This window comes from Peromyscus californicus, unplaced genomic scaffold, assembly GCF_007827085.1.
Source record: "Peromyscus californicus insignis strain IS unplaced genomic scaffold, ASM782708v3 Scaffold_7__1_contigs__length_154581171, whole genome shotgun sequence".
Classification (NCBI taxonomy): Eukaryota; Metazoa; Chordata; class Mammalia; order Rodentia; family Cricetidae; genus Peromyscus; species Peromyscus californicus.
The window spans coordinates 115,687,877-115,713,204 of NW_026294595.1; the positions used below are offsets into that span (position 1 = coordinate 115,687,877).

The 25,328-nt window shown below is 38.0% G+C and overlaps 1 protein-coding gene across 3 annotated transcripts in view; it reads left to right on the forward strand.

Annotated features, from left to right (window-relative positions):
- The window catches only part of Macrod2 (mono-ADP ribosylhydrolase 2), a 1,966,896-nt gene that overhangs the window by 546,576 nt on the left and 1,394,992 nt on the right, over nt 1-25,328 (forward strand). The gene's annotated exons all lie outside the window — the stretch shown is intronic.

A 25,328-nucleotide genomic window follows, 5' to 3' on the forward strand; every position in this document is an offset into this window, starting at 1 on the left:
TCTTTTTTATATTTAGACAGAGAAAAGGCTAATGTCAACATGCTTTAAGAATGATCATAAAATATCAATGTTATAATTATTGTACAGAGTACTAAATGTTTTAATTTCATTGAAAATCTTGTACACATTTTTATTTTAGAGTTATGCATTATTACTGTGTGAATCATATTAAAAGTGAATGCATTTTGATGGTTCAAAAACTTCTTTTTCCACCAGGCCAGATGCCAAATGTACCAATGAACTGTTTCAGGAATGAAATTCTCAGGTTACTTTAAATTCTTTCATGAAGTATATTTTATTATAATATACACATATTTTATTAGTTTTATTATTGACCAGAGACATGTTGGCTAATTGTCCTAATGGTGTGGATCATGTTTACTAATGAAGTGCATATGTACAAGTATCATTCTGATCTGTACTTTACTTGATGTTTATATGCAGTGTGAATTAAGAATAGAACAAGGTGAGGTGAAGGAGGGAAGGAGGAAGAAGAAATACAATTAACAGGCTCAGTAGTTTTGGACTATAGCTGCTTTAATTAACAGCTTTGTGGTGGCAAAACAAATGTGCTTTGGGGAAGCTAAGAATAACTATGATCCTGGCATCCTCTTTGTGAAGAACTAATTTTCTTTTGATAGAAGAAAATCAAAGTTGATAAAATATTTATGTCAGAAGATGACCAACTTCAATTTTTTACATATTGTTAATAAACATTCATTATTAATTGAATTAGTGGACATCAAGCATAATTCTTCTGTTAAGACTAGCATTTTTCTTTGTATTTTCTAGAATTGTATGCCTCTGGAGTGTTTACCAAAAAAGTGATCAGGATGAAATCACTTTAATTTCATAAATTGCTTGTTCTTATATAGGAAGGTGTGCCAGAATGGGGTGTAGTTGTCAAGTAATTTCAAGTCAATATCCATTTAATGCTAGCTCTCTACTCCATGACTGTGTCAAAGTTTGCTTATCTAGTCTATACTTACTTATTTTTTAAACATTAATATTATAGCTAGGCCCATTAGTAACATCCCTATCTGTACACTTTATATATGTCTAATTTTATTCTCTGGATGAATTTTCAGTAGAGCTTCTAAGTCACATACTGCACACTTTTCAGGTTCCTGCTGCATATTGTCAAATTTTTCTTTGTTCTCTCTTTGGGTTTTACCTATGTGTATTACTAGTAAAAACACTACTCACTCATTTTTTAAAAAAATTTATTTTTATGTCCATTTGCATGCCTCAGTATATGTGCGTACACCATGTGTATGCAGTGCCCATGGAAGCCAGAAGAGGGCATAAGATTCCATGGAACTGGAGTTACGGGATGTTGTGAGTTTCCTGATGTAGGTGCTGGGAACTGAATACAGATCCTCTGGAAGAGCAGCAAGTACTGTTGACTATTGAACCATCTCTCCAGCCCAACACTGCTTGCTTTAAGAGATATACATGTATGGTATATGTAATGTTTGTGTTTTATGTAGGATCAAGCTATATAATTGAATTCTCTAGAAAACATAACTATTTTACTTTTTAAATGTTAAATAGTAGCCAGGCGGTGGTGGTGCACACCTTTAATCGCAGCACTTGGGAGGCAGAGGCAGTCAGATCTCTGTGAGTTTGAAGCCAGCCTGGGCTAGCCAGTGAGTTCCAGGACAGGCTCCAAAGCTACACAGAGAAACCCTGTCTCCAAAAACAAAACAAAACAAAACAAAACAAAACAAAACAAAAAGTTAAATAGTTCCAGTAGTATTCTTTAGGGAGTGTTTCTATCCTTATTATGTAAAGTAGACTTTTTTAATCAAAATGCAAATTCCCTGGGTGATTTAATAAGAGGATGACTTTTGCCCATCATGTATATGTGTGGATTTCTAACAATAACAACAAAAATCCCTGGCTTTCAAGGTAGAATAAAAAAGAAACTTTAGCTTGTATGAAATTTGCAGGAGCTGATTTGTTCTAGCCATGTGTCAAGTGACAAGTGATAAATTAAACACAGTATTGTTCCCATCTTGCCTTCTGTCTTTGAAGGTGGAAAAGATTGGATTGAAAGGGAATTTCCTTTCTTTAATGACACAATTCATTCATCTGTCTCACTCACTCTTCTGTGGTTTGCATACATTTCTGATCACAAGTGAGGGATTAAAATTTGAATCATGATCTCCAGTTGCTTGTTTGACTGTAAATAAGTCACCGTTCTCTTTTTACTGTTGTTACCAATCTCCTTTTCCTACACTTGGTTCACCGAAGAATCAAACTCTTGAACAACTTTTACTTTGCTGCTCCTAATGTAGCCCTATGAGTCCACACAGCTGTCCGTTTGAGTCTGACTGAGAGTCCTAGGCATCTCCATTCCTTGTCTGTCCTATTTTCTAAAATCTACTATTTTTTTCTGCAACCTTAGCTCCATCCACACTAGCTCTCTAACCCTTGTCGCACTAAAAAACAGCATCACCTCGACATCTCCCTTCCTATCTTACCATTGCGTTCTCCTCTGATGGCCTCATTACAGTTATTTGACCTTATCAAGATGATTGATCCATTGACTTTACCACCTTCCCGTGCTCCTTCAGCTTCCTTCTGCACTCTCTCCCTGGTGGCTGGGGTTCTGTGGCATGCATTATAGCTTTCAATTCTTACAGAGTTAAAGTGTGACTGGAGGGAAAAGCTCACAGGGTGATCTTAAAATTATGATCCAAAGATCTCCGAAGAGAAGTCCTATCATAAACTGCACAACTTGACTCTTCCTTCACATGTTGAAGTGACACCTTTCTTCCTGTTCTGCGGATGGCCTGAAATAATACTAATTAAGCAAAGTGGCAAAAGTCTTCTACAATGGAACAAACACATGGTTTCATTAAAGCTATAACCAAGAATTTATTTCCTTGAGTGGACGTTTACTATCAATTAGTTACCTTACAAAATTTGTGATTATGGTCTATGAAGGAGAAATTTTTGTCTTCCTTCGGCCTTTTAATCTGGGTATTCCATTTAATCAGTTTAACCTCAAAATTGCTATGACTGTGTGTTTACATTGCGTGCTACCCTTACACTTTTGAGGCAGCAGAATTTGAAACAAACAAACAAACAAATTGGAATTGGTAGACCTGTCTAGATTCCTTGATCTTACAAGTGCTAGCTTGTGACTTTAGACAAGTTGCCTGTCCTGTCTTCTCTAAGATCTAGTGTGTCCTGTATGGTGGAGTTAGTGTCGCTGACCTGAGTGGATCATTTTGAGAATCAAGTGGAATACATTCATAAGTTAATTAGTAGTCTGAGGAGCTTCACATGAGCTCAGCCTGTCACCAGTTGAGCACTTCACGTTCAGAATTGCTTTCACTGTGTAAATTATGATGACTTGAAATTGGTGTCCCGTGTCATCTTTTAAGCATGAAAGAATATAGGTCTTAAATTTGAAAAATAATTTGATAGTCTTATTCCTTCTCCCAGGATCGAAGTGATGAATTCTTGATGAAAGAATAACATTATTGGTTACATACAGTGTATATGTTCTCATTACTGTATAAATAAATAGCTGTGTCAACATTTGGGTGGATCTAAATAACCTCTATGTGGGGATGAAGGCTGCATGCTGTTCTTGGCTTCCCATCTCGTCACAAAAGCATCTCCTAATCTTTTTCATTTCCAAATATAATAATGTTTTTGGAGAAATAGGGAGGAAAGAACGCCCAAAAAGAGAGTTGACTTGGAAATGTTTATTTAATCTTCAAAAACATGTGCAAAATATCAAGAAATTTTGTCATCCTTAAATCTGGAATCATTTTGGAAGATCTGCTTTGAAAATAAAGCTCCTAAGAGTGAGGAACTGGCTTACCCAGCTATCCTGTTTCAAGGAACACAGAGGAGGCCTCTTGGATGAAATGCAATCCATCTCCTATTCACCAGCCTCAGGGAGAGTCCACTTAGGGGGAGCTGTAATTAGCCCAGTTGCTGCTTTTTTATCCCAATCGTTTCTCCTTTGCTTTTCACATTTTTTTCTCTTCATTCTTTTTTGCTTTGTTTTGTTTTTTTAAGAGCACTTCACATCATTTATAAATTTAAGTTTCTGAACTTAGAGTAGGAAACATGGAAATTGTTTATAGCATTCAGCTAGATAGTGTTTACCAGCACTAACATAAATCCAGATATCTGTATTCAGAAAATTTATACATTTAATATTTTATCATATTTAAAAATTTATTTTTTAAGTTTAAAATTATATGTTTTAAACATTTAAAAATTTATTTGTTACATTTAAAATGTATTACACTTAAATATTTTTCATTAAGTCATTTTATTGTACTATAGTTCTGTTTGAACTATGAATGATTAAAAATGTACTTTTAGTATTCAAGATTTCCAATCTTTGTTTTCTTGCTTTCAGCCCCAAGTACAGACTTGGGGTGGAAGTTTATTTTTAATTAGAGTCTACAAGTAATGAACATCACAAGTAAACAAACATATGGACATTCCCAGAAGCATTTCTGTAAGCAGTAGGTTCATCTGCAGATTCACTCAAACCTCATGAGCACATCAAATCTCCTCTTTGCTTTAAGTATACATTTCTAATTTGAGATGTACAACAAAAAGTCTGATTTTTTTTGTACTTTTTTTTTTGTTTTTACATTCACAGTTTTTTTTCCAGAAGTATATTTTACCATTTTTTTCTATGTATTTTATTATTAGGTTTTCAAGCTGGCTTTCAGTATTAAAATTTAACTTGTTTATGTGATTATTAGAGTGAGAATTTTTAAGTAAGTCCTGTTTTCTATAATTTCCAAAATTGGTAGTGATAATATAGAATACAATTTCATTGTGACAGTATAGTTTTTATTGTCATTAATTATTTTTATTTATATTTTTAATTCTTAATTCTCTACATTGGTTCAGCTAAACTTTCTCTGCTGAAACTAAATATATTATTTGATTTGCATGTTCCTTAAGAATTTTACTAGCAGCACTTACTGTGAAGATCCTAAAATAATATGTTTCAAAACTCTCCTCAGCCAGGCGGTGGTGGCGCATGCCTTTAATCCCAGGACTCGGGAGGCAGAGTCAGGCGGATCTCTGTGATTTCGAGGCCAGCCTGGTCTACAAAGCAAGTTCCAGGAAAGGTGCAAAGCTACACAGAGAAACCCTGTCTCGAAAAACAAAACAAAAACCCCAAAAACCTCTCCTCAAAGCCTAAGTGCATGCATACATGGAAATGTGTAGAAGCAGCCGTTTGAGGCTTGGGAAAGCATCTGGTGGAGCACTTTAGGCTTCCTATAAAGTCCTGCACCCTCACACTCAGTATGTTCTCCAGGAGACTGTAGCATCTGCTACAAAATTGGCCCTAGCTTTGGAGAAGGAGAATTATATAAATCAATTAAATTGATTTACATACATGAAGAATAAAAAGTCCTTCAACAAAGAGAAGCCAAAGACCAGATGGCTTTATTGTTGAATTCTACCATCCATTTACTGAAGAACTCATGTGAATTTTTCTTACGGCAGTCCAAACAACTGTAGCACCATGATCCTTCCAAGTGCCTACTATGAGGTCTAACTTGTAAAAGACTACTCATGACCAAATGAGATTTATCCCACTTCAGGAAAGGATGGTTTAACATGTACAAACAAATAAGTGAGCTTTATTGCCTTATGATCACAATAAGCACACAAAAGCGTATGATGCAATATAATATCTGTTCATGATAAAACAGCAATTAGTTGTGCAATTTATGTACCTAAATGTGTTGAGGCATATATAGTAAGCTAATAACTAACATTATACCGTTGTGTGGTACCCTGTTAAAATAATAATAATAATAATAATAATAATAATAATAATAATGTACTACCAAAAAATGAAATTAGTGGTGGGTACTATTGAATCATCGAAGACTGGTATGTGGACAAACCAGAGAGAATTTCTCACAGACAAGTGTGTGTGTGTGTGTGTGTGTGTGTGTGTGTGTGTGTGTGTGTGTGTGTGTGTTTACATGTGTACATGTGTCTGTGTCTTGTGTTTTTTTCTTTCTTTTTTTTTAAAATTATGGTTTATTTGTTTTGTTTACTTGTTTCTTGTCTAGAGAGAAAGAAAGGTCATGGAGTTGGGTGGGTGGAGAGGTGGGGAGGATCTGGAAGGAGTTGGGGGAAGGGAAACCATGACCAGAATATATTGTGTGAAATTCTTTTCAATAAAAATATATCAATAAATAAGACGAAATGGTACCTCAGCTGAGGATCCTGGACTGTGGGTAGAATTCTAACAGAAATGGGATGAAGTTTTCAGGCAGCCAATTAGTAGAAGCAAAGCTGCGCAGGTGGGGAGGTGATGGACGTTTTCCTCACTGGCCCTGTTTGGCAGTTCTTGAGGTGTGGAAGAGGGGGACAAGACTGGAAAATGAGCTGATAGCACAGTGCAAGGGAGCATAGAGTGTTAATCCGAGCTGCCTAAACCCATCTGTGGGAATACTCTTCGAGCAGCCGTGTGTAGGGCGACTCTTAGGAGATAGATGGGAAGTAGAGCCACGTGCTGTGTGTCGGGAGGCAGTAACTGAATTCTGACAAGGGGCAGGTTTAATAAAGCTATGAGTGGAGCACACGGTGACAGCAGTAATGGGAAGGTGGGGACCGAGGCAAGAGGCTCTGTGGACAAGGAACTGACAAGATGTCGCATGACAGAATCATGGGGGAGGAACACAGAGGCGGTCCCCTAGATGATCCGAGGCTTGGAGCCTGGGCAATGAGAAGAGGGGTGGCCCCAGGGACAGCTATCAGTGCAATAGAAACAGGGCTGTGGGCTGAATTAAGGGGCTGCAAAGACGCTAACGTTGACATTTCACCAGTCAGTAGGAATTAGAAGGTTAACGCACAGGAGAGTTTCACTAGTGAGTGTATCTCACTTTCAGACACGGATGACATGATAGGAATTTGATATTTTCAGTAAAAAAAAGGATCAAACAATTTCAAATGTGACAAAGCCATCATCATCATTCATAAACTCTCTTAAAAATCTCTGTGTGACTCCTGCGTCTCAATTAAATCACTGCCACTTTGAATACTTCAATTTTCTCAGCTACAAAAATAGGAAAGCCATACAAGTTTTGTGTTCATTTCCCAGATTTGTGTTAAAGGCTTTGCTTCAGTCAAAACACATAGTATGAATCTGCACACATACGTGTGTTTATTGTCATTACATTGAGAGAATTCTAGAAGGGACGTACAGATGGTATGGGAAGTTGTTGTTAATGCCCTTAACTTTCACTCCCTCCACTGTGTCAGGTGCAGTTATGTACACTATTAAATGATGTGCTCCTAGCCGGGCAGTGGTGGCGCATGCCTTTAATCCCAGCACTCGGGAGGCAGAGCCAGGCGGATCTCTGTGAGTTCGAGGCCAGCCTGGGCTACCAAGTGAGTTCCAGGAAAAGGCGCAAAGCTACACAGAGAAACCCTGTCTCGAAAAACCAAAAAAAAAAAAAGATGTGCTCCTTCAGTGAACACCATGGAATTAAATTGTTTCTGTTTCACAGATAAGAGTAACCAAGGCTCAGAGACATGAGATGTTGTCAAGTCCTTGCCTGGCTTCCAGGGATTTGACTTGATTGGAGTAGGAAGGGAAAGACAAAAAGTCAGACAAATAGGGAGAAAGCTGGGTCTGCATAGACTGGGCTCTTTGAGGAGGACACTGCAGCACCCCAAAACTTAGCATGTTTATTATATACAGTGAAAAACAGAGTCAGGGTCATTGAATAGAGCTGAACATCGAGTCAGGGGTTTATGAGACACAGATCAAGGGCACAGGCTTGGTTATCCCAGTAGGAACAGTCTCTGTAGGGGGTCAGTCTTCAAACTTTAAAGGGGGTGGCTATGGTAGACATTTTCTACACATACTGTTAACCATTCATACTTGGACCAGGAGGGAAGTCTTTGCCATTTCCCTGAGCCTAGCCAATAAGAAGGCTTTGCCATTTCCCTATGGATCTGAGGCTTTGGGGTCCTTGACATGGCCATGTCCATGTCATCAGGACACATTCACTGAGGATTTGACTCACTCGGAGTTTTCTCAACTCCCTACACCAAACCATTGATGAGGTTAACTATCAGTTCGTTGCCCTGTATTGAACAAATCTGTAAATATTTGTTTTCAACCAGGCTTGGTTTGGACATTTCGTTTGTGTGGAATGTGGTCTCCATGTTGCTTTCATGCACACTTGTAAGGTTCACATGACATTTGTTTTTACACATGACCATGACCTCACTCAGGGGACTGTACAGGGGATAACATGGCATGGAGGGAAGCACTGGTTTAGTCCAGGTGTTTGCTTTAGACATAACATTTTGTTTTTCAGACTATGGGAGCCTGGGAAAGTTGCTTGATCCTACAAACTTCTTTTCTCATGTGTAAACACTGAGTTGTAGCAGAGAGAAGAGCAAACATATGAGCTATATACAATTACTTCAAGCCAGTCACTAAGACTCATTTCCCTGTTAGGGACAGAAGACATGGTGTAGGAACCCCACTGTACTGTTAGGGGCCACAAGATGTTAGTCCAAGGGAGAGTTGATTTCAGCATCAGGACAAAGGGAGCTTTTAGGCTGAATAAAATGTTACGTGTGACATTAAAATCTACATTTTTTAGACCAATAGAGTTGTAAAATATGATTTTCAATGCCTTTTGTTTTTGTTCTTTTTTCCAAATTGGAAGAAGGATCCTGAAGATGCAAAAGTGCCTCGGGCCTGTGAGAGTCATCTCCTTCCTGGGAATCACTCTTTTCCTCAGATCCCTCTCACCTCTCTTAGTGTGTGAGCCATAAGACTTTCCTCATAAATTCTGCTGATTGATTCATTAGCCAGCTAATTTCTAGCTTATGTCAATTATAATAAAATTAAAATGGACCTTTATGCTCACTCATCCAAGGGAATGTTCCCAGCAACCCTTTCCTAAATGATCACTTCCTCTTCTGGGTTACCTCTGTAACAGACGATTAAGCACCTCCCACCATACTTAAACTATTTGTGCACATCTATGTCCCCTACTTGGCTATGAAAGCTTCCTAAGAACATGGACTTAGACACTGCCTTATCCCTGATAATTAGTAAAATACATGGTAGTGTAGAGCCATTCATAAAAATTGGGTGAATTAAATTGTCAGCACTGACATTACATTGCTAGCCATTAGTTAATTGATATCTATAAATGTATAACTAAGATTTCACCAAAAACTCTAAAGATCCAAAATCAAAATGTGTCATCTATCTTACACATTTACCTCTATGGGCTTTCTATACACTCTTTGCTACCAACCCAATTATTCCTTAAAAATCAAAAACTTAAATTAGTTTGTCAAGGCTTCTTGCCTCCTCTCTAAAATAATTGAATTAACAAAGGGTCTTTTGATTTCTTTGTGTATGCATCCCAGTATAGTAAATGATCCAGTGTCTCACCAACCCACTGGGAATGCCATGTGAGGATGGGAAATTAGTCTTTAATTCTTCTGTACCAAAGAGAGACAAGCATTTCTTAGTTACATATAAGAGACAACACAGAGCATCCCTGGGGCTCAGGCATCTAGCTGGATGGATGGAGCAGAACAAAAATAAATTATCAGAGCATTGGCTGCTGATTAGCTTGTGCCATGTAATTCTGTTTTAGTTTGTGAAGTGGCACTTTGCTTTTCCATTTATTTTGTATCTCCCATTTTCTAATTTATAACTTTCTCAGACTTGAGAAGTTTTATATCTTAGTAGCTTGATGTGTGAGGAAAACTGAGGCCCTAGAGCAAATGGGAGAAATGACTTCCTTAAGCAGTCAAAGTTGTCAAGGGTTTGGGCAACTGGAGATGATGGCACCAGTTACATCACAGAATTTGGCAGGGGTGGGAGGGACTTTCTTTCGTAAGCCAGGTTGTGAAGAGTAACCCACAGGAGTGTTGGCTTCTAGTACAGGTTACTTCAATATGTCCTCGAAAGAGAAAGGGACTTGTTGTAGTTGTGGAGAATCAATGTATGCTCACAGAATGTCAGTTTAGAATCTTGGCATAGTCTGATATTTAGAACCTCATGTTTATTAACTAGTTCTTCTGGAATGGTTTGAATTCTTAATTATAAAGGAAGAGTGGTTGATAAAGAAAATGGGTAATTATTCCCTGGATGGGAAGTTTTGCAAGATGACCTCATTTCAGTAATAGCAATGATGGTATCTCCTGTAGGCTGGACATTTTTCCATGCTGTCATAGGTCTTTTTTGTTTTGTTTTGTTTTATTAGTTTGTTGGTTTTTTAGATGCTCACAACTCCTCACGGACAGTGTTACTGTTACCAGTATTTACAGATGAAGATTGAGTTTTTCAGACCCGTGTGACTTAGATAAGATCTCATAGTAACCAGCTGTGTTAGGGGGAAATCTAGAATTTCATATTTAAAATTTTTAGCTATTTCTGTCTTCCTTGCTTCCTCTAAGCTCTTTAGTTGAATCAGAGCCAATCACAGGTAGGCATCCTTGGCAGTTGAAAGTTAATCAGGCATAATCTTTGCTGACACTTTCCAGGCTCTTGAGCCCTCAGATACCCTAATCCCCTACAATGACTGCTTAGACCTTTGTCTTTGTTGTAGAGACCCCTGACCTGGGTGTTATATGTAGCCCTTCCCACATTTTGAGCTTGGTTTGGATATGTTTGTATCTCTAATGTATGAAATTATTAACTCAAACTATTTTATTATTGGTTCTGTTGCTCTGGTAGATTGATCTTGTACAGTTCTCAAACTAATAATATTTGTCCTCTATTGGTTAGTGGTCATCACATGGGTGCCTTGTCAGCTTTTAGAGAGTCACCAAGTTGGGTGCAATGATCGTAGCTAGATTCATCCAGTAGGATAAGGTATTTTAACACATGCCATCTTTAGTCATGTTCTAAGCATCCTTATGGTTCCATTAATGGAGGAAGTTGATTTCATACTTTAGATTTACATGACTCATCTTCAAGATGCCAGAAAAACTGATGCCTTTGCTTCTGTATGTGGAAAAGCAGGCATCATTTTGACAGACTGTCTCATTGGGCGTACACTTGACTTATATCTGAAAGGGCCTTTGTCACACTTATGTTTGCAGAATGCATATACATCTTGCAATTATGCTTCTTACAAGATGCATAGTGTAGCTATGACATATATCAGTCTGTCTCATGGAAGATTTTAATATAATTTTGTATTTGTGTGTACAGTTGTTAAAGGGATATATTGGTTTCCTGGGTCTTCTGTATTAACATACCATAAATGAGGTAACTTGACCAATGACAATTGATTATCTCACAGTTCTGAAAAAGTCTACTGACATCAACTTGGCAGAGTTGACTTCTTCTGAAAGCCATGAAGGGAACTTTGTTCCCAGCTGGTGTCCTAGCTTTACACAGCTTAAGGATTTCTTGTTTTGCTGGTGGTTTGCTTTCTGTGTCTTTACATTGTCTTCCAGGTCTGCATGCATGTCTGTGATTCTAAATGTCTTCTTTTTTTAAAGTGACTTATTTTTTTTTATCTTATATAAACAAATGCTGTGCCTGCATGTGTGTATATGCACCATATGTGTGCTCTATGCCCACAGAGCTAGAAAAGGATGTCCAATACCCTGGAAATGGAGTAATAGAGAGTTGTAAGCCACCATGTAAGTGCTGAGAACGGAACCTGGGACCTCTGCAAGAGCAGCAAGTTCTTTTTAATCAATGAGCCATCCTTCCAGTTCTAAATGTCTTCTCATGAAGACATTTGTCATACTGGATTAGGACCTGCTACAATGCTCTTAATATGGCCATCTGCAAAGATTCTACTCCCAAACAAGGCTCCATTCATATAATGGTTAGGGATTTAATATTATATGAACAACAAAATTCAATCCAGGACAGGATGAAGGCTTTCACTGTAACTTATACTTCCTAACAACAAATACTGCAGCAGGATTTGGATTACATTCTGATGCCTCTCGAAATGTAATGTAATGGTTGTTTAGGAATGTGCTCGGTTATTATTGGTTTAACATTTTCTGACTTCTCATGGGATTTTTTTGTAACTTTTTTTTTTTTTTTTTTTTTTTTTTTGGTTTTTCGAGACAGGGTTTCTCTGTGTAGCTTTGCGCCTTTCCTGGAACTCACTTGGTAGCCCAGACTGGCCTCGAACTCACAGAGATCCGCCTGGCTCTGCCTCCCAAGTGCTGGGATTAAAGGCGTGCACCACCACTGCCTGGCTTGTAACATTTTATTTAAAAAAAAAACAACTGAACTAAATCTTCATCCATTGCCTTGTTACAATTAGTTTTTAAGAATTACTTCTGATATTTTTTGAAATACATTTTTCCATTTAAATATTGTTAGGTTTTTGAAGAAAAGTAAACAGAAAAAGAATATCTATAAGAGATATGGAGTATTCCTAGTTATAATTATATTATATATGTATAAATGTATATATATACATATATATGTATATATATACATTTTTTAGTCATATTACCTACCCATGGATACTAGAATGAAAAATACATTAATTATTGCATGGCTGCTCTTGTGTCTTTAAGTAACTTTTAAGCTCTGAAAGATAACCCATGTATAAATAATTTTGGAGCTGTAAAACAGATTAGGTTCAAATTAAGCATGGCCTAAAATAATGCTGTGCTATTTCTTAAACTTAAACAAATGAACCTAACTGTTACTATCTTTTCAATATTCATTTAATAAAATTACTTCAGTAACTTGACTTTGGAGTAAGAAAAATAGATGTGATATGTTTCAACTCTCCAGTTGCTTTTTGGCTTTAGATAAGGGTCCTGTGAGCTAAGCACCAGTTTTCTCATGTGTAAAGCTGAGACAAAGCTACTATATTTATCACAGGACTTTGGGAAATTTTAAGAAAAATATACACAGAACACTTCGAACAGTCCTAGGCAGTTGGTGAGCAGACCATAAACATCAGCTGTATTGTCACTGCCAATTAAATTAATTAGTTCCATTAAAATTGTAACTACTATTTTTACACTCATTAAATTAAAACCCCAAGCCTAAAGAGTAGGGGTTGCTATGATTCTGTGTTGACAGCAATTAGGAATATAGGTAGCAATAAATTATAATTATCATATGTTTGACCCATATGTTTATGGGTTTAATGGGTCCATTATTCTGATTCATTCTGAATAAATAATAATTTTAATAGAATTATAACCTATAGTGAAAGTCTTAAGATTAAAAATGTGTATGTGCACTGTGGAAAGAAGCAGAACTGGAGACTCGATGGTGGTAATAGGCCTGAGAGAGAGCTGAGGTCGACAGTGGCGCATATCGTATTGTTGCCCAGTTGGGTTGAGTAGGATAGTGTGCAGCAGTCTGGAGCTTACACACACATAGACTCAGCCCATCCCCACCCCTCCCACGCCACCAGGCAGTGGGATCACCCTGGCTTTGGGCTACCACAGAGACTGAGGCGAGAAACGGTTCACTTTCTGGGTCTATGGTCCTATTGCAGCTAGGTGCCATGTTCGTGGTGTGTGCTGTTACCCAGAAACCATGTGGAACTCCATGATCCATGCTCCGGCTGACTGTAAAGAGCAAGGAAGCAACTTTTGCAGTGATATTGATGACTGTAGATGCACAGTTGAGAAAGAGGGACATAAAAGGCTTCTATGACAACCCCTATCCTCCCCCACCCCTCCATAAGTAACAGCCTAAACAGGAAGCCATCAAAGAGAAGTCTTAAAAAGTATGATAAAGATGCTGAAGTGTAACTCTCCATGACTGATGGCTCCAGGAGGGGAAAGATTCAGTCTTGTTTAAAGGGAAGGCCACCAAGAGTTTGATCATGTTCCAGTGAGTATATAGCAACACGAATTGAACTTTTTTTGTGTGTGTGTGGGAGGGGTAGGACACAAGGGTGAGGGCAGACATGGAAGGACTGGGAAGTGAGTGAAATTGGGGTGCATGGTGTGAAATTCCCAAAGAATCAATAAAAATATTATGTTAATAAAAACATATATTTTTGTCATTTGAGCTGTTACTGCTTGCCTCTTTAGCATCATAGATGCTTTTCTGTGTTTTTATTCCCCAAACCTTTTAAAAAAGCATTTAATCAGAGTAGCTTCATTTCATAATGCTATCTCTATTTATTTTCAAAATCTAATTTAAATTATAAACTCAAAATAGTTCTCTGTTATACAAATAATATATAGTCATGTTGCAATAAATAGATGAGCATCCTTAAACACAGAATTCTGGTTACTCAGAGGCTTAACCTCCTCACAGAAATCAGTATTTGCCTGTCGAGGTGGCACACCTTAATGCCATCTTCTTGTTAGAATGGGGCCTCCCCCTTAAAGAATATGGGTACTCTTAATGGCACATATCCCAAACCTAAAGATAGCAGGACATATACCTCTGTAGTTGTCTTCCTGGGGCAGAGAGTGACAAAACTATCTGTGCTGTAGACTGAGTGATGATTCTGTCCACTAACCTTGGCTTCTCTATGTGCTTTATCATATTTTCTACTTTGAACTAAATCATGTGGTGTAATGCTGTGGATATTGATCGCTCTGTATGCTGTGAATGTGTTGCTCTGGTTTGGTTGATAAATAAAATGCTGATCGGCCAGTAGCCCGGCAGGAAGTATAGAATAGGCAGGACAAGCAGATAGGAGAATTCTGGGAACAGGATGGCTGAGCCAGGAGACGCTGCCAGCCACCGCCATGAGAAACAAGATGAAAAGTAACAGAAAGCCACAAGTCATGTGGTAGCTTATGGATTAATAGAAACAGGTTAATTTAAGATATAAGATCTAGATAGCAAGAAGCCTGCCATGGCCATACAGTTTATAAGTAATATAAGTCTCTGTATGTTTACTTGGGTCTAAGTGGCTGTGGGCCCAAAGGGACTGGAGAAATCTCTAGCTACAGTATAAAACATTCTGCCACTCCCTAAACACTTATAAGTCTAATATCCCCCTTTGTTCTGGGACTTGTTCAAGAGATTGCTTGATGGCTGGCTCTAGGAATTTCTCAGAAGATGCCTCAGGTGAGTCTCCGAAGAGGGTTCTCTACATTCCCCCCACACATGACTCTCCCAACCTCCCTCTCCCTCTCTTCCCCTCTACTCACTCCTAAGCCTTTAACTAGAATCCCCTCCTTCCTTTTAGGTCCTGCAGCATGTCTGCCATTCTAATAATATTCTCCACCATCTATTCTCAGTGTTCTCCCTCTCAATCCGAGGTCCCATCATGGTCTTGAGGTCCTTTCCCCAAATAGCCTCATTCTTTTTTTTTTTTTGGTTTTTCGAGACAGGGTTTCTCTGTGTAGCTTTTTGCCTTTCCTGGAACTCACTTGGTAGTCCAGGCTGGCCTCGAACTCACAGAGATCCACCTGGCTCTGCCTCCCGAGTGCTGGGATTAAAGGCGTGCGCCACCACCGCCCGGCTTGCCTCATTCTTAACAAGTAAGTGTGTGTGTGAGCTTCCTTCCCCAGACCAGTTGCTGTTTCTCTATTATTATTCTATTTCACACTTCTGATTTTTATACTTTATTTTGATAATTTGAATTTCATCTAAATTGATACTCATTTGTACTTGGTTAGCACTTTCATTTCAGTGATGCGGTGGGAAGGAAACCCAGGCAGCAAGGACAGCCAACAAAACAAAGGTACTATGCCTATTTCCCAACATCCCATTCATCTAGAGATGGTCCCCAATATGATGCTGAACTAGCATGAATTTTTTAAAAGCCCTGAAATTTATTCTATTGTGTATTATTTCCAACTGGAAAAAGACAAGCTAGGAAGCATCTAGAAAATTTTCCAAGGTCTCACTTGGACATGCTATCCTAAGTTTATCCTTCAAGATTGTACCCTTTGCTTATTGCCTATCACTCTCTCCACCTTTATCTCCTCTCTGTTCCAAAGCAAAGATGATGCTTCACTTCACTGACACATTTCTCCTCATTCCATATTATTAAAGGCTTAAGATAAAGATCTGGAATTCTGAAATTTGGATTTCAGAATACAAAAGGTTCTAAGAGTCAAAATATCTTCACAACTAATATGAAGTTCATTACTGGTTCTCTTTTTTATATTTCATGTGACTATTTGTATGTTTGACAAAAGTAAAATATGAGTATGTTTGATTACAAGACACATCTCTAGACTCCACTCTGGGAGTTGGTTGTTGGGTAGTTTCTGACCTATGCACTGGTTCATTTTTCTCAAATGGGAAAAAGCCTGCATTCTAAAACTCTGATGCTATGAGTATCTTGAATAGGAGTTGATTGCCCATGTTAGCATAAGAAGAGAACCAAGGACAAATGTGATAAGGAGAAATGCTCCAGGGGAGCAGTTTTACCTCAATGGCTTTGCTATTTTATAAACCCTGACTTTGTTTAAACCTACATTGCTTGCTGCCTCTGTAGACCACCTCCAGCCTGGTACTCTTTTTTCATTCACTTTTCACTTTCTCTTGCTGATGTATTTCTCAAACTCCTTGACTTAATGATTTTTGTTCTCTTAAAAAATAGAGATGATGAGTAGCCCCGATGAGACAGCTTGCAGTTTAGCATTTGCAGTTCTTGCAAAGGACCAGAGTTTGGTTCTTAGCACACTGGGCTCTTCATTACAGCCTGTTTCTAAAGCTCCAGGACATTTGAAGTCCTCTTTTGGCCTTCTCAGCTATCCATGCCTCATGCACATACCCACACACATACTGTACAGTTTCAAACCTGGGACAAATGGCTAAGGTACCTACTTAACATATGAAAGTGGATGCTGACTGGTAGGGTCTCCCTGCATCCCTCAGTCCCTACCTGTTACCTACCTTGCCCCCTACCCTAAACTTCTCCAACCCAGGGCTGGACTACCCTTTCTCCAGCTGCCTTTCCCTATATAATTCAACCATTTTGGTTACCAGTCCTCCTTAGGCTTCCTGGCTCCCCTCTCTCCCCTCTCCCTTCTCCTTCCCTATCTCCTCCCATGGCTCACGGTCATGACCACTCTGCACTCTCCAAGATGTGTCTGCCTCTGGCTATGCTTTCCTTTTACCTCCAGTAATATTTCTCCTCCACCATACTTAGGGCAGACATGTCTTTTCCGTTTTATTTCTTTTTTTTCATTCACATACACATACATATACATGTAAATAAATAATGAAATAAATCTTAAAAAAAAAAAACAAAGATTTTAGGAAGAGGGGTACTCGATTCCCACGTTTTCTTTCTCAGGTAAGATAGGTTTTCCTTGTGATCATGGAACACAGTAATCATGCTGGGATGGTCCTTTACTGGAGCCACCTTGAGAATGGCACCTATTTGTGAGAATAGGGAATCTATGAATCGTTGTTTGCTCTTGAGTTGAGAGGACTCTCAAAGGAGAAAGCTGTGGAAAGAAGAGAAAGAGCTGAAGCTGAGGCCAAAAGAAAGACATAGATATTTCTCCTTCCATGGTGGAATTCCATCAAGTTGAATTATTTTTAATTTTGTTGTTAAAGTATGCTATAAAATATTTACCCATGATATAAAATGGTCTTATCCTATAACTGCTGTGTGGATTCCACTTTTATTTCCCTGTTGGCCCCTGTAAGTTTCACATTAATACTACTTCTCTATTTACTGAACCAAAGAACTTTCATAAGAGGCTGAAGGAACAGCTTAGTCAGTAATTGTGTGCTTTGTAAGCACTAACCAGAGTTAAAAAACTAGCCTAGGCATGGTGGTGCATGCTTGTAATCCTAGCACTGGGGAGGCTGAGATAGGCGGACCCCTGGGGCTCAGCCTAGCAGGTGAGCTCCAGGCTGGAAAGAAACCATATCTCCAAAGGAAAAGACAAGTGGTGTCCCTCTGCATTTATATGCAGCTCTCTGCACCTGCATATATATGAACCTTTATACAGGCATGCACACACACACACACATACACACACACACACACACACACACACACACACACACACACACACACAGAGAGAGAGAGAGAGAGAGAGAGAGAGAGAGAGAGAGAGAGAGAGAGAGAGAATGTAATTCTTCTTCCAAGATAACCCTACAATATCTAGCATAAAAGCTCAGACCTAAGGGCATATTAACATTTTTGGGCCAAGTACCTGCATGCTGTGGAGAAGTAGCCTCATTTCTTGTCTCTGTCAGAAGTTCTTCCTCACCCCTCCATTTCTAGAAAATGTTTCTCATGATGAAGTCAGACTTTTAGTTGGGGGAAAAATCCCTCCTTCTATATGGAGGAGGTAACTCACATGACTTTCTTGCAGGCAGAGGAACTGTCACCTTTGGGACAATTTTGTTGCTGTGGAAAAAGATGATCCAGGCCAGCATTTTTCCACCTCTGGATTGTACTTTGCATTTCATCCACTCATTCATTTGACTGATATGTATTGTCACTGAGGATGTACCAGACCTATAGGTTTCTGGAACAGTAGTGATGAAGACAGCGAGGTCCTTATTCTCATAAAGCATGCCTTTTGAATGCATAAGAGAAGAGTGAATGAAAATGTCAACACTCAGTCAGCATGGGTCACACAGCAATGGAAGGAACTCAAGGAAAATGGGGTATTTGTGAGTTCTGATTCAGGCAGAAAGGCAAGGGGAGATTAACTAAAGTTAAAACTGAGAAAGGGATCCATCCAAGGGAGACACATTCCTGGAAAGGGAGATGGAAAGTGTGACAACCCTCAGACACGGATCAGTTCATTCCCTGTCATGAAGAGGCCTTTGTGAGATCTGGGTGCCATAGAAAGTAGTTTGACTTTTTTTTTTTGTCTTTTTTTTTTTTTTTTGCCAGACATCAGAGGCTTCTAAGCAGAGGGACTAACATATTCTCCTTTAAGGTTTTATAAACATTGTTCCTAAGGTCAAGAGGAAAAGCAGAGAATTACATTAGGAAACTTTTGAAGCAGTCTGAGACATTGGTGGCCCACATTAGAGTTGTATGTTTAGAAGCAGAGAGACATTGCAGGGCTTGAAATACAGAGGTCAAGGCAATAGCCATTGCTGTCATTTAGTTGGTGAAAGTGATGAGCCAGGGGTTTGGCGCTGAACAGTTGGGAAGTTTATGTTGTTATTCACTGAGAGGGAAATCCTTCTGTGGAGCAGCTAGCTGGTCTGATACAGGACAGTGGAGTGGGAATAGGGTATCTGTGTCCCTATTGCTCTGTACTTAAGATTTCAGAGACATTTCTCTCTTTAGATGATCTTTCACGAGCCTCTGCATTTCAGTGACTCTGATTTACATGGCAGTGTACTGTCTGTAATAATCAACCATGATGAGGCTGTCGTTACTTGCCAAAGAAAGCACTTGTGTGTTTGAACATTACACAAATGACCCCTCTCAGAAAGTCATGTGTTCATAATTGTGAGTCCAAGACAGAAGGATTCATGTGGAAACAGACATCCTGGTCACACATAATCTGCTTGTGATCACTAGCACATGCAGATAATATGACCGTGTGTAGGTTATCAAACAGATGAAGCTTCTTTTGTCTACAGTGGAGAGATTCTCCCCCAAATCAGTGCTTTGTCACATGGAATTAATCAGCAAAAGTCTTCAGCATAATCAAGTTGGCTTCATTTCAGGGATTCAGGGATGGTTCAACATATGTAAATCAATCAATGTAATCTAACACAAATGGTCTTCACAACAAAAAGCACAGGATCCTCGCAGTAAACAAAGAAAAGGGTTTTGACAAAATCCAATATCACTTCATGATAAAAGTCCCAGAGTGACTATGAATGGGGGGAGGATTATATCTCATCTGAATATAGCCCGTGTATTACAGACCTGAAGCTGACATCATACCTGTGAGGAAAACACTTGAAGCATTTCCACTACATTCAGGAAACAGACAGGATGCCAGCTTTCCTCTCTACTGTTCAACAGATTGCTTAAAGTATTAATTAATTAAATAAAAACAAGAGAAGGAAACAAAAATGATATACATGGGGAATGAACAAGTCAAAGAATCCCCATTTGCAGGTGATGTCATTCTATACATAGGAGACCCTAAAGATTCTACCAGGAAACTCAGAGCTGATAAACACTTTCAGCAAAGTGGTGGGTTACAAAATTAATAGACAAAAATCAGTAGCCTTCTGACAAATGCCAAGAAAGAAATCAAGAAAACAATTCAATTCCCAGTAGCCAAAAAAAGAGAAAAGAACAAAAGAGAAAGAAAGAAAAGCAAACCTATATAATGAAAAAACTAAAACACTGGAGAAAGAAATTGAAAAATAAAACACCAGAAGATAAAAATATCTCCCGTGCTTATGGGTTTGAAAAAGACCAAAGGCAATCCTGACCAATAAGAATACTGCTGGAGGTACCACGGTAGCAAATTTCAAGTCATGTTTCAGAGTCATTAAAAAAAAAATTGGATAAGAAAAAAAAGTGTAGTACTAGCACAAAAATAGACACATAGGATCATGGAATAGAAGAGAGAACCCAGACATAAGTGTGTAATTATGGTTACCTGACTTTTGACAAAAACAAAAACACACATTGGAGAAAGACAGCTTCTTATACACATGGTGATGAGAAAACTGGATATATATATATATATAACATATAATTACACATATATAATTATATATATATATATATTATAATACCTGGTCTTTACATCTCATTCTGCACAAAGAAAAGATCCCAAATGAACCAAAGTCATCAAGGTTAGACCTGAAACTACTAGAGGACAAAGCAGGGTGTACATTTCATAGTATAGGCACAGGTGAGGACTTGTAAGGACTTTGTGAAGATGACTCCAATCACTCAGGAAATAAAATCACTGATTGACTAGTGGGAACTCCTGAAATTAAAATGCTTCTGTTCAATGACAGCAAAATCAATAAAGTGACTAGGCAGTCCCCAGAACAGGAGAAAATCTTAGCCAACTGTATATCCAATCGCAGATTAGTGTCTAGAATATACAAAGAGTTTCATAAACTAAACATTAAGAACATAAATGGAATTTTTAAAAAATCGAGTCTGGGGACTGAATGGATTTCTCAGAAGAGGAAACATAAATAGCTAATAAATGCTTTTGTAAAAAGGTCAACATCCTTAGCTACCTGGGAAATGCATGTAAAAACTACTTTATGATTTCATCTTAGGCCGGTCAGAATGGCTTCTGTGAAGACTAAAGATGTGGGGAAAGGGATCCTTACGTAAACTGTAAACTGGGGCAGCCCCAGTGGAAACCAGTGTGGTGGCTTCTCAAAAAGCTCAAGACAGAACTTCCACATGCCGCAGCTCTACTGCTCCTGGGCATGTACCCAAAGTACTCCACACCTTCTAGTAGAGATACCTGCACTCCCATATTTATTGCAGCTCTATTCACAATAGTGAGGAAGTAAGTAGAAGTAACCCAGGTACCCATCTAACGGTGAATAGGTAATGAAGATGTATTCCACATGCATGGGAAAACTCTATTCAGCAAGAAAGAACAAAGAAATTATGAAATTTGAAGGAAAATGGATAGACCTGGAAAATACTGTACTGAGTTAGGTAACTCAGGCTCAGAAAGAAAATGACTGCGTGCCCCTTTTCCTGTGCAGATCCTAGCTATGGAAGAAGGGAAGAAAGAATGTAATAGCTGAGGTTGTGATGTTCAACAAAAAGAAATCTTTTGGACAGGACAAGGCAGTTGTCCTTATGAATGCACTGCAGCTGCAATTGTCTACCCACAGACAAATTTCCACAAGATTTGGCCCATCATCATTTCATCATGGTTAAGGGTCCATTGGCCCCTCAGCCAGAGTAACTATGGCCAGTTAATACTTGTTGGGATGGGGGTGCCATTTTCTTCAGTAGTATAGCAATAGACAAGTTGCCCTTTTTCCACCTACTTTCAGGTAAGTGACTAACTAAAGCCGGTGGATCACACAGAGAAGACCAGAGAGTAGGAGCAGGACTTGTTGGAAAGAAGAGTACTAGTAAAAGATGGAGGTTGGGGGAGAGAGGAGTAGAGGAGTGAAAATGACTAAAATTTATTATATAAGTGTGTGAAACTGTCCACACAAATTTGGAACAACATTTTTACCATAATTATTACTTAAAGACAACTCACAAGAAACCCCTTTTCAAAATAAATGGCCTATCTTGTTAACGTTTGTTTTGCTGTTGTTTAGTTTCCAAATTAGGCTCTCTCAATTTAAAGTTGGAAGTATAACTTTTGAATCTAATTATAGAAAAAGTCTGTGTAATGGTGACTGAAATGTGAAGACGTGGCATAAAACTCTGCAGTTTGTATGGGTTTTTAGATAACTCAAACAAGCAAGGGAGGGTAAGAGGTACATACCTTACTTCTCACTGAAAGGGCTCAAATTCTCAAGGACATTTGCTGATTAATTCCATGTGATAAAGCATTAGTTTGGGGGAGAATCTCTCCATTGTAGACAAAAGAAGCTTCGTCTGTTTGATAACCTACAAAGAGTCATATTATCTGCATGTGCTAACGATCACATAATGATGTGATCTGTTAGGATGTCTGTTAGGATGTGATCTGTTAGGATAAACTCTTCTGGCCTCACAACTATGAACATATGACTTTCTGAGAGGGGTCATTTGTGTAATGTTCAAATGCATAAGTGCTTTCTTTGGTAAATAACGACAGCCTCATCAAGTTTGATTATTACAGAAAGTGGTCTGCAATGTAATCAGAGTCACTGAAATTCTGAAATGCCTGGTTTTTGTTTGTTTTTCTGTCCTTTTCACTTAGAGCAATTCTTATTTTTTTACCCTAGGATAGCAACTTGTATTTCTTGGAGGCAGCAAAAGGAAGGATCCTGATATCTAATGCACCCTGCTAGCTTGTATTTGGTTTTGTTTTTTAAACACAGGAATAGTGCTCATCAATATTCAGTGTTATTACTGAAAAATGAGCATTGATTCCTGTAATTTGGTTGTTTTGGATTTTTTCAGTCCTTTTTTTGTCTAACAACTATCTTAGTGTTGTTTATTTGTTTTCTCTGTGTGCTCTCTTTAGTCTCTTTATCTTTCTCTTCTGCTAAAGTATTCTTTCCAATATCAGTAGGGCTGCCTTGGTGCTTATTATTAATTCTTTAGCCTACTTCTGTCATGGAGAGTTTTTCTTTGTCTTTCACTTATTATAGATTGTTTGGCTGAATTCATCAGTGGCAGCTGTGATCTTTGATAATTTAAAATATTTTTACCAAAGAGCTTTGAGCTTTGAAGGTTTTCATTGAGAAGTCAACAGTTATTTTGATGGGTCCTCCTAATAGAACTTGGTCCCTCTCTCTTGCAGCTTTCAATACATTTTCCTTGTTCTGTATATTTAATAAGTTTAACTATGATATTGTTCATGACAGGGGAGGTTTTTTTTATGATCTTGTGTACTTGGTGCTCTTGTGAGTCCCTTGTGTCTAGAAGAACATCACTTTCTCTAGACTTTAAAGTTTTCTTCAGTGATTTTGTTGAAAACATTCTCTGTTCTTTTGCTATGAAATTCTTCTCCTGCGTATCGCCCATAGATAGAAAATTTTGCCTTTTCATGGTGTCCCAAAGATCTTGCATGTTCCTTCCATGTGTTTTATATTATTATTTTATTATTATTATTATTATTTATTATTATTCCATGTGTTTATTATTAGCCTTGACAGTCTCTCTGCCTTGTCTTCAAGCATTAAAATTCTGTCCTCCACTTGATCCATCCTGTTTGTGAGGCCTTTTGACTGAACTTTATATTTGATCTGTTGTATCTTTCATTTCATCATTTCAGTTTGGTTTTCCTCCAGTATTTCCAGCTTCGGTGAATTCTATTTCCATAACCTGCATTGACTTCCTTATTTTATCCAGTTGTTTGTTCATGTTTTCTTGGGATATGTTAATATCTTCTTTGAGTTATTTGAACATGCTGATAATTGTTCATTCAAAGTGGGTGTCTGAAGTTTCATCTAGGTCATTTTTGTGGGGTGTCATCACTATGAGGTTGGCAATTTTTGGAGGAGAGTTGTCTTGACTTTTTTTTTTTGTTTTCCGGAAGCTCTTGTGTGTGCTCTCTAACCTCAGATGGGAAAGCTGAGTTGGGGCCAGAACACAGGCATGCACTTTAACCTCAAATGTCAAACAAAGGTAGGCACTAAAAATTTTAACATGTAACTGAATAAAACTGTTTTTTTTTTAAAGAGACATCCATCTCATCTAACATGAACTGTCTGTACTGTGTTGGCTCTAAATGTCAAAGTTAATGCATAGAGTAGGGTGGTGATTTTTATTTCATTTTCCAAGTAAATCCAACATGCCCTTCTATTGCATTTTCTTTAATAAATAGAATAGTCTTCACTGCTAAGTTACTATTTGTTATACTGTAAATGCTGCTGGTAATTTTCCATTTCTACCTGGGGCTGCTTCTTCACTAGCAGATGAGTTTATTTCTCAGGACAGCAATTGTGTTAGAATAAACTCTCAATGGTTATTCTTTGAATGCTAGGAAGAAAATATCTTTTTTTTGTGAGTTATTACAGTATTTATTCTTTGTTGATATTGTATTTGGGTCAAAATACACATTTTATTTTTTTCCATTATTTATTTTAAATTGTTCAGAAACTAGAGAATGACATATTTTAAATCACTAAAACCTTTCATTGTTTGAGGGTTTCTTTTTTCAAGAAAAGTGAAAAAATACATTTATGATAATTATAATAATAAAAATTGAGTTGAGTCCAGTGCTTTAAAAATGCTAAAACTATGCAAATTTAAGTGTTATTTGTGATTGTGAAGGTTTACTACATAAAGCTGTTAGGTTGGTTTGAAATCTACCCATAAATAATAACCATGTACAGTGAATTCTGAGTAGGTTTTTCATATTAACAAGCATTTTGGACAGTTCATTAAAAACCTGGGTAGAGTGGCATTGCTTCTAGATTTACACACTTGGAATTCATGTCTTCAGATTTTTTTTTCGCAAGAGGAAGCATAATCTATAGGTGTAAATGTGATCTATAGTGCTGGCCTTCTGAAATTGAATTCCACCCATGCTACTTATTATCAGTAAAAGCCTGAACAAACCACAAAGCCATTTTGTGTCTCTTCTCTTGCCTGTAAAATGTCAGTAATAATAGTCCTTAACTTTGCCAACTAAATGTAATAACATAAGTAGAACAGTAACACAATGTCACACATGGTAAAACAAAACAAAACAAACAAAAAACAAATGTCAGCAGTTACTTCTTTTCCAGCATGATGAAAATCCAAGTCAATAAACAAGCAAACAAACAAACAAACAAAATCCTGTTTCCAGATAGGGTCTAACTGTGTAGCCCAGGCTAGCTTCCACTTTCTTTTCCATGTTCTTCTACTTCTGGAGTTCTGATG